Here is an 11,071-nt window from a genome sequence, read left to right as displayed (position 1 = left end):
CACAGGTGTGTAAGGACACACATGACCTCAACAATGACTGCGTGACGGTCCTCTTATCTTCCAAACCCATTCAAGAGTCAAACTCTTAAGTGGCTCAGGTAACTGAAAGCTCTACTTCGTTGTGTTCAGATCAGAAAATATATCTATATATAGTTTACAAGTAAATAAAAATTCCATTTGGTGATTGGACCCCACGGGGTCCAATCACAGATAGTGATTGGGGGAGGTTTAAGAGAGTTGCAGGATCCAATGTCTCTTCCAAGTTGTGAAAAGTGAGATTGACTTTATCTCTTGGTTCCCTTCACTACTATTACTACTACTGTCTTCTCTTGTCCAACCACTTGGGCTGGACGGTAGGGCGACGGTCTCGCTTCATGCAGGTCGGTGTTCAATCCCCGACCATCCACAAGTGGTTGGAGCACCATTCCTTCCCCCCCCCCGTCCCATCTCATATCCTTATCCTGAATCCCTTCCCAGTGCTTTATAGTCGTAATGACTCGGCGCTTTCCCCCGATAGTTCATTCTTGACATAGCTCCCCTTGACACCCCCTAAATATCCCTGCTTTCTTAAACAACCTTCCAACCACTCATTAATGCCCCTCACACAAGCCGGAGAGATCTTGGCCGTCGTGAATGCCTGCCAAAGGAACTTTCAATTTCCTAGAATATTCGTACAAGCTCAACACTTTCGAACACATCTTCGACAACACGTAACACTCTAACGCTTCAAGTGTCTACATGTCAACAACTTTCGGACAAGTGGTTCGGAACCTCATCTTATCCATTTACACCATCGGAGCCTCGAACAATCCCCCCCCCCCTGCCCTACTCCCCCTTTTTACAATTCTTGATTTGCATATTATCAAAATCCAACAAGTTGCTTTTTTTTTACAATAGGAGATACAATAGGAGTTATGAAATGGTGCACGAACCCCAAGGATGTCCCCAGCTTGCCCAGTTGTGGAGGATAGGGAAAGGGGGATGACCCCTACTAGAGGGGGGGGGGGGGTAAGTTAAGGGGGAAGTATTACGAATGGACTAACAACTTCGTTCTCCCTAATTTTACAATTTTTTTTTTTTGTAGATTCTAGTCAAGATTAAGAACCGTTTTGCAATGGTTTGCAATGTTGATTAGTTTATTAGTGTTCATTTTGCAGTGCCGACGATATTCAGGTGTTGCTAGCGAGTGTATTGGTTGAACGGGGAGGATAACTATCTTGCATAGTCTTGCGTATGTAAATTTCCTTAATACTCCATATAATAATAATAATGTATTTTTAAACATTATTATTTTTTTATTTTTTGTATTGGATTAGTATTATTTGCTTTTCAGGTGGAGATATGATTTAATATGCCAGATATGACACGAGGTATTAATTAATAATACCGCGATAATTTGGTGGCGTTTCGCCCGATGAAAACATTTCTGAGCACTAGAAAATTATCGAGAGACAAATTGGAAAAGGAATTCTGGTTTGCCTATATAACATTATGTCCAATTATATCACTGCTGCAGTAATTATTGTGAGGCTGTAATGACCGGTATATGATAGAATATTAATTTACTGACGTCCTGCAAAGTTATATGCAGAGCTATATAACTATATATTATATATTAGTTATATATATATATATATATATATATATATAGTTTCTGGGCTTGTTTGTGTCACACACACCGATGGTCACTGATTGGGTGATTCAGTCATCCAAGCTCCTTCGTGTAGGCCAGTTAGGTCATTTGGGCCACTTCTTGGGTAATTGAAATAACTGAAAGCAATTGTCCGTATTGCATCAGGTGATAACACCGAGCGTGGCGGGGAGCAGGGCGAGAGGGTACACAGGGTGAGAAGGGAGAAGAGGATGATAGACATGGGGAAATGGGAGAGGAAGGAGGGGGAAAGGGGGAAAGGGGGGAAAGATGAGGAAGAGAGAAGGCACCGAGAAGAGAATGAGAGGATTATACAAAAGGGTGACAGGAGAACATGACGGAAAAAAAGACGAAATGGAACAAAGATACGAACTGATGAGTAATGGACAGGAAAGGCTGAAGAAAAGGGGAGGAATAGGGTGTCGTCTTGACGACCAGGTCGGGTGTCGTCTCGACCAGGTCGAGTGTCGTCTCGACCAGGTCGGGTGTCGTCTCGACCAGGTCGGGTGTCGTCTCGACCAGGTCGGGTGTCGTCTCGACCAGGTCGGGTGTCGTCTCGACCAGGTCGGGTGTCGTCTCGACCAGGTCGGGTGTCGTCTCGACCAGGTCGGGTGTCGTCTCGACCAGGTCGGGTGTCGTCTCGACCAGGTCGGGTGTCGTCTCGACCAGGTCGGGTGTCCCCTCGACCAGGTCGGGTGTCCCCTCGACCAGGTCGGGTGTCCCCTCGACCAGGTCGGGTGTCCCCTCGACCAGGTCGGGTGTCCCCTCGACCATGTCGGGTGTCCCCTCGACCAGGTCGGGTGTCCCCTCGACCAGGTCGGGTGTCTTAGCAAACCGAAATCTACCCTCCTTTCACTCACCTGTTGAGAGAAGGACGAGGGGTGTTAAGGACAGTGAGGGGAAAGAGGGTGGAGAAAACAGAGGGGGGAAGGGTAGGAGAGGGCGAGAAAAGGGGGAAAGAGATAACACCAGAAAACGAGGCTGAAATGAGAAAGAGGGGGAGGAGAGGTGACGATAAAAACAATGAGGGATAAAAAGGGGGGAAAACGAGGAGAGGGGAACATGGGAGGCTAAAGGTGGAGGTGACAGTGAGGGGAGACATATACTGTGCCATGGATGAAAGAAGGGGGAGGGAACTAGAGATAAAAAACGAAAAGGAGGAAGAACGTAGATAGGTGGAGAGCGAAGCGGTAGACAGAAGCTGTTGGGCACGTTATAGCTCTTCTCAATATTTTGGCTCTATCTAGAGTTTCACTACTCAGGCCCGTCCTCATAAATCAAGGTCAAAGTCCATTCCATCCACCCGCCAAACCCGCTGTTTGTGAATGAAAAACGCTTTACACGAGACTCACAATTGTTGACGTTCGAACACTTCTGGAACAAGTGCTTTGCTGACAACTTTTGTTCGAACCACAACGCTGTAAATGCTTCACCCACGTACTACAAATAATCGCCAACAGAACCTAAACACCTAACCTAACCAGTGCCTAAATATGCATATTATATTAATATATAATATTATATTAAGACTCCTTCTGAAGATGTATTAGTATACGAAAGTACTTAAGGAAATTCCTGTTTCAATTTTCCTCCGTGGTCTGACACCGTCACATTTTTAATCACGTGTTTATTTTCGTGATATACACCCATAATATTATTAATTTATATTTGAGAAAATTCCTCCTTTGAATGAACATGTAGGTTAAAATTGATTAATGCGTCTTTGGGGTCGACCGCTGGATGGAATGGACTTGTCCTGATAGGCGGATTGCACGACTCTCCCCAGAGTTCTCTCAGAACTCCTCAGCCTCTCGGCTCTTCTGAGAGTGAGTTTCAGCTCTTCTCAGAGTCAATTGTGAGGAAGTTGTGCTTAAGAAAACACTTGGTCATCTTAAACAAAAAAAAAAGACTTATCTTTTTATGTCTATTATGCACGAAGCTGGAATATTTTGAGTAATATGTCATTATGGATGAAATATTTGGACACTTCCGAAACATTTGTGAAAGAATTGTCCATAAATTCTTGAAATGTTTCACATTAGGGCACATAATGATGCAAGATGTGAGAATATTTCTGCTTGTAAAGTTTACATTTGGTAAGATCTATATATAGGCGTTTACAATCTTCCAGAGGAGACGACGACTTCTGACGTGTTAGTAAGTCTTACGGCTTTGCCTAACACACAGCTCAACTTAGCCAAGCTCACCATACTAGTTTTCTCTGGAACACAACCTGCCAAGCTGTTTACAACCAGGCTCTCAATTACTGCAGGTGAACAAGGTGGTAGTAGTGCTTTCTTAAGTGTTTACGTATTTAAGACTACGAGAGAGTGAGGTTTAGCTCTTCATGCAACTTCTCCCACCCTTCTTGTACCTGTTGGGTTATAGTTTAACATTTCTGATGTTCAATTTTTCTTTGTCGAATCTGGCCTTAAAGTTGTGGATGGAGGAGGCTTTCACAACTACTTTTATCAGTGCATTGCTACTTGTTGGTCACCCGTACAGGGTACGAGTATTTAACTTCAATTCTTCGATTCATTTGCATTTCCAGCTTCCAGTTATGTCGTCCTAATTTATCTCACGTTTAAGAAGCTGTCCTTGTCCACTTTGTCAATTCCATTCCGTATCTTTTATGTAGAAATCATGTCCCCTCTGTTCCTTCTCTTCTCCAGGATTGTGAGGACCCACTTCCTTAACTTATCCTCACTCTGGCACTAATCTTGTTGTCAACCTTTGCGCTTCTTCAATTTTGGTTTTATGCTTCAACGGCTGCGGATCTCAGGCCGATGCTGCATATTCAAATATTGGTCTAACAAAGGTTGTACATATGCACTGGTGGTGTGGGTTGTGGTGGTGGTGGTAGGGATGGTGGTGGTGGGGGTGATACTGATGCAGGTAGGTGTGGGTGGGGTGAGGGGAAGGGAGGGAGGTAGGGGGTGTGTCAGAGAAGACCTCCTCTCCCCAACTGGAAATGCCAAGACGTCGGACATAACACACCCAGATGCCATCTAAACCCTGCCGACTAATCCCCAATCTACGAATCGGGTGCAGTGGCGGCGTGTCTGTGTGTGTGCCGTGATCAGCGCGCCACAGCGGATGTCAAGCCGTGGCGTGTAACACAGCAAGATACCCAACTGTGGTCGGCGCTGTGGTCTCCAGAGGTAAGGGACACAGAGACTCAATTCTGCCTCGCCCTTGTTATTCCACCAGAAGGTGTCAGGTGGTGTGATGAGCCCTTGGAAGAGACAAGGGTCCCAGTGAGGACCATGGGCCTTGGGGGGGGGCCTCCTTGGAAGCAGGCATCAGGGACTAGGGGGAGAGAGAGCCACTGCTCCAAGGGGGCCCAGGGCGAAGACAAAAGCTGAATTTCGGAGCCAATGGGTTAAGTCCTTTGATTTAGAAAGGCTTCTAAATGCTTCCATCTGTTTTCCCAGTTTCCATCTAGAAAACATGAGCTTTTTTCAGCCGAAACTTGAGCTTCACATACAATCACATAGACTTGTGCTTCACATACAATCACATAGACTTGTGCTTCACATACAATCACATAGACTTGTGCTTCACATACAATCACATGAACTTGTGCTTCACATACAATCACAAGTCTTCACATAGACTTTATGATCTACATGATAGCGGAGTTCGTGAAAGATGCTGGGGTACATTGTACATTACATTGAACTTAGTACATTGATGCTCATCAATACACTAGAGTGGGAACAACTTCAATGTTTTGCTACAACATACAGGAGTTGGTCAGGTCAAGAATATACACTATAGTGCTTCTTCAGATATAAATATCTTTGTATTTTTCCAATGACTTGTATGCAATTAATCAGATTTTAAGTTTTCAGAGCAACAAAAGTTATTGGCTGGATTAAAATTTGGCTATACTTTATAGCTAGGCTGTTATAGGTTATGGAAAACAGAATTGGCAAATTTTCGTAGTTAAATGTGGTTAATGTCCCCCCCCCCCCCTCACAGAGTTCAACCGCTTGCAGGAGTTGAACTCTGCTTTTTTCAGCCCGCCTCTCAACTGTCAATCAACTGTTAGTAACTACTATCACCCTCCACCCCCCCCCCACACACGCCCCAGGAAGCAGCCCGTAACAGGGCTGTCTAACTCTCAGGTACCTATTCACTGATAGGTAAGAGGGTATCAGGGTGAAAGAAACTCCGCCCATCTATTTCCCCCGGCGCCGGGAATCGAACCCGGGCCACAAGATTACGAGACCTGTGCGCTGTCCACTCAGCTACCAGACCCAAGTGTGTGTGTGTGTGGGTCAAATAGTCACAAATTCATATTAAAGCAAAAATGACAGACGTGAATGGCCTTACATCCCAAAATTTCTATTACACCCCATTCCCTGTCAATCAGGTCCAACCCACTGCGCCGATTCTACCCGCTACTGAAATTTATAAGCACGTTACCCCTGTCAATTTTATATCCCATTTTCCTTTCCATTTTCAGATCCTAAACCCCCCCCCCCCAACCCATTCCTCTTCCAGTCACCCCATTATCTCTAATTTAACTTCCTCTCTATTATCACTCTAGTTACCCTACTCCCACCCCCTCAGCACTTCACCCCCCCCCCCGACGTCTCCCTCCAGTTAACCCCACTTCCCTTTGCTCCCCAACCCCCCCAACCCCCACCCTTGCCCAAGCACTTCAGCTGTAGCAGCAGCAGCCCCCCCCCTGTCCTTGCCTCAACACCCTCCTCCTCCTCCCCCACTCCATCCCTCCATGTGCACCCTTTAGATATTCCTTTGTGTCGCTAATGAGAGCAGGACAATAGTCTGTCAAAGACAAGAAAGGTGCTTCGTAAATAAGGTAAAATTAAACACCCTGGGGCTTGCCATCGATTTTTGCAAGAAGTCGATGTCGTTTTCTCTTTCTCTCGTCTCCGTTGCACCTCAGGCGTTGGGGGGGGGGGTGTTGTTTAGAGTTCGTTATTCACATTTTCTGCACTCTGGGTTATGGTACCTCTGGCCTGGGATATGTTTTTGGTGGGGGGAGAGAGAGAGAGGGGGTCTGGGTGATATTTTGGGCTTTTCTGATCATGCAAACTGTATCTCAGTGCGTCAGATAGTTCTCATGTGCGTAAGTGTGTGTGCGTGTGTGTGTGTGTGTGTATGTATTTGGAAATGTTCGGATCATTTCTCACTCTGTATATCCTTTCTTCCAAGGCCATCAGGTTCAAGCTTCCTCAGTTTATCCCTTTTGCTCAACTGGGCCAATTCTGGGACCTAATTAAATCTCCGTTTTTTGTGGTAGTATCCCATATTATTTTCTGTGGGATCCATGTTTCTATATATTTAGCAGTCCCCGTGGCGTAATGGTAAGACGCTCGCCTGGCGTTTCGCGGGCATTTTGTGTCGCTTTCACTCAGGACACTCAATAGACCTGCAGTGTTCATCAAATCCCGGCAAGTCCACTACGTCCAGATACAAGTCGTCCATGCTCAATGGTAATCACCGGCGAGTCCACCTTCCTCAACATGGGATAGTCCACACACCGTATCATCACAATGTCCCAATACCCCGATACCCCACTCTCCAGAAACACACTAGCAAAGGGCTTCAGCAACACGCTGACAGAGGTCTCAAATAATCTTATACAGGGGTAGCTAACACCCTGGCAGAAGTCTCTAGCAACACACTACCAGCACTTCTCAACAGATGCACTACTGTCATCTCGTAACTCTTCTTGGCCCAATCGTACGTCGGTCCATACAACACTACATAAATCCAGCAGCTAACACACTGCTACAACCGACGGCGGCCACTTTGTCCTCTCACAGGATCTAGTCAAGAGATTTGGACTGCCCAAGGTGAACTGCCCTCCACAGCCCAATCACCTTCTTACATCACCTCACATAAAACATAAAACGTCATTAGCTAGACAGACAGTATACTGGGTGACCTTAGGATAACACCTTTCCACCGAGGAATTAACATTGTAATTGCATACACAACCTGGATGGCGTTGATATCGTTATGCCACCCACCAGAGGTCATCATCATTGACCTCACCTCCTAACTGAGGTATGAAACAGGAGCCTTTCGCCGACGCCACACCACCGCCAACAGATGGCGTTGTCAGCGTCTCACCTAATACCTGGGAGTAGGAGTGCAGGTCCATAGATGGCGCCAAAATCGCCACTCCACACTCCAGCAACAGTGTCGATACCGTAACAAAATACTTAAAAGAACACTTACCTAGCATGAAGAACAAGGCTCGCTGTCCGCCAGCACTCACACGAAGCATTCACAGCTTACCTGAAAAAAAAGTTAAATAATTTAGTATAATTAACACGTTACATAATCTGGACAACACCCTAAATTGACAGGGTGGACAAAGACAAACTATTTAGCACGAGTGGAACACGAACAAGGGGACACAGGTGGACTCTTGGTACCCAAATGTGCCACAGAGACATTAGAAAGAATTTTTTCAGTGTCAGAGTAGTTAACAAATGTAATGCAAGTAATGGTGATAAAGATGGTAAGAATATGATCGAAAGACTGAAGATGACGTGATAATGGTCTAATATTTTCACAAATATTACACATGCAATTGTCATATAAAATCAATTCTGGTCAGATAACAAAATAAATGAAAGATCACAGACTGAAAGTTAACAGACTGAAAGCTCCCAGAATGAAAGATCACATCACACAATCGCCCAGAAACACCATGACTGTCAAGTTATCACTAAATATAAACGAACAATAGCACCAGAGTCGACCAATTGTACGATTGTTAAATACGAAGAGAAGCAAAATGGTACTTCTCAAGCCACTGCATGGTTGACTTAGGTTAGAACCAATAGGGTCAACACAACTCATCCTCCCACACCCCGACAGTGCCTCCCACACCCCGACAGTGCCTACCCACACCCCGACAGTGCCTCCCACACCCGATAGTGCCATATGATGACAACAAGGACAGTGACGCGAGGGGAAATCTGGAAAAGGGAGGGGAAATATTTGATAAAAAGAGAAGGAATGCAGCAGGAACCAGGATATGGAGGAGTAATTAAGAAACTGGAAACAATTAAAGAACGAGATTGGAAGAGAGTGAAAGAATGTGAGAGTGGCAGAGCGAGAGAGAGAGAGAGAGAGAAAGACTGTGAGTGAAAGAGCGAGTACAAGAATGAGCGTGAGAGGAGGAATGAGTGGGAGAATGAGAGGAGTGAGAGGGGGGGGTGGGATAGGAGTTGAGACAAAAAGCCAGATGAAAATGCAATAATCCGATCAAATTGTATTGGATTTTTTCTGAAGGAAAGGAATGAGACCAATAGAAAACCCCAGACAGATTCTGGATGGACCGGATAGATTTGAGTGAACCGGACAGATTTTGGTGGACCGGACAGATTTTGGTGGACCGGACAGATTTTGGTGGACCGGACAGATTTTGGTGGACCGGACAGATTTCGGAGGAACTGGAGAGATTTTAATCGGCGGTGATAATTGAATAATTTAAGCCGTAGTGTAGAAGAAATTTTATGCCATCCTTGGAAATTATTAATATACTTCATAACGAGTTCTGACGCGTGAAACAAGGCTGAAAGTAATTAGAGACACGTCGGTGGTTAACTAGCATTTCTCCACCAGCCCTTTGTCGCGAATTTTCTAACCAGGACAGCCCCATTCTCTCCCAAGTTACCACTCCGTACAAAATACAACTGTGTTGCCCAACCTGAAACACACGCATCTAACCTATCGAAGCAAATGCATAGAAAACGGCAATATAACGATTATCTTGAGTTATCTTGAGATGATTTCAGGGCTTTAGTGTCCCCGCGGCCCGGTCCTCGACCAGGCCTCCACTCCCAGGAAGCAGCCCGTGACAGCTGACTAACACCCAGGTACCTATTTTACTGCTAGGTAACAGGGGCATAGGGTGGAAGAAACTCTGCCCATTGTTTCTCGCCGGCGCCTGGGATCGAACCCAGGACCACAGGATCACAAGTCCAGCGTGCTGTCCGCTCGACCGACCGGCTCCCTTACGATGCTTTCATTTTTACCATTTCGTCGCATTTTTAACGGAGTCGTCATAAAACATGCGACAGGCTCATTAGTCCGGTCAATATTGGCATTAATTTCATTAAAGCAACAGAATGTTTACGTTGGCTGACTGGATAAAAATGACTCAGTCGATTAAGGATGCTGGGATGCTCTCGGACGCAGGTTCGAATCCTCATCACGGCTCCTTGTGGATTTGTTTATTTACTATTGTGTGTGATGATAGATTACGTCCTCAGACATTGCTCGTCCAAGCTTCGGCTCACACCAACCCGTCCTAAGCATTTTAAAAGCACTGCAATTCACTTCTGTGATTGATTGTTAAGTAAATAACTGAACTATATGTTTTATAAGATCTCTAAGCCTGTCCATGGAGGACAGAAGAAAATGTATTTATGCTGGTTAGCATTGTAAATGTGTGGCCACGTCTGTGGTAGAAAAAACTGGAAGATATACTTATACAAGAATACAGACCCACCTTAAGTATAGAGAGGAACGACTTCGGTACCTTGCCTACGCTCAGACCCAGACCTCACAAAACAACACCGGATAACGATATCGCTAACGAGTCGCCCAACCACTTGGGTTGGACGGTAGAGCGACGGTCTCGCTTCATGTGGGTCGGTGTTCAATCCCCGACCATCCAAGTGGGTTGGGTACCATTCCTTCCCCCCGTCCCAATCCCAAATCCTTATCCTGACCCCTTCCCAGTGCTATATAGTCGTAATGGCTTGGTGCTTTCTCTTGATAATTCCCTCTCCCCCCCCCCCCCACAAGCCTTATCAGGTGTTTGATTGGCATCCATCTTCATTATTCCCCTGTTTCTTCTTGTATGCATGCATACTTTCTTCTTGCAAGTATGAATACTTTCTTCTTGCAAGTATGAATACTTACCCCTTACCTAGCACACAACTTCACCTCTTTCACATGTGTATTTAAGATAAATTTGCACCTTGTATATCCATTACATACCTGAAGATGTTCTAGAGAGGAACGAAACGTTGTAGAAAATATACTCTTTAATAATCATTTAAGAGTTTATTTATCACGAGTTTCGGTAACTTGACTATTCCTCTTAATCAAGGAACAGACTATTTTCCGAGAGTAAGAAAATAGTATTGAAAGCTTATACTATAGGATCACCAATAATTATATATATATATATATATATATATATATATATATATATATATATATATATATATATATATATATATATATATATTATATACATATATATAAAATATATAAAATATATATTCGCCTTTTATATTACAATTACAAAAGAGTATTCTGAAATAGGGTATTTGAAGTGCTTGAATGAGTTATGATGATGACTTAATATCATGGATTCAGAAAGGCTTTTTGCTGCGTACATAAGGATGTAAATTT

This window comes from Procambarus clarkii, chromosome 17 (genome assembly GCF_040958095.1).
Source record: "Procambarus clarkii isolate CNS0578487 chromosome 17, FALCON_Pclarkii_2.0, whole genome shotgun sequence".
NCBI classification, from domain to species: domain Eukaryota; kingdom Metazoa; phylum Arthropoda; class Malacostraca; order Decapoda; family Cambaridae; genus Procambarus; species Procambarus clarkii.
Note: the sequence above shows the minus strand (reverse complement) of the source record.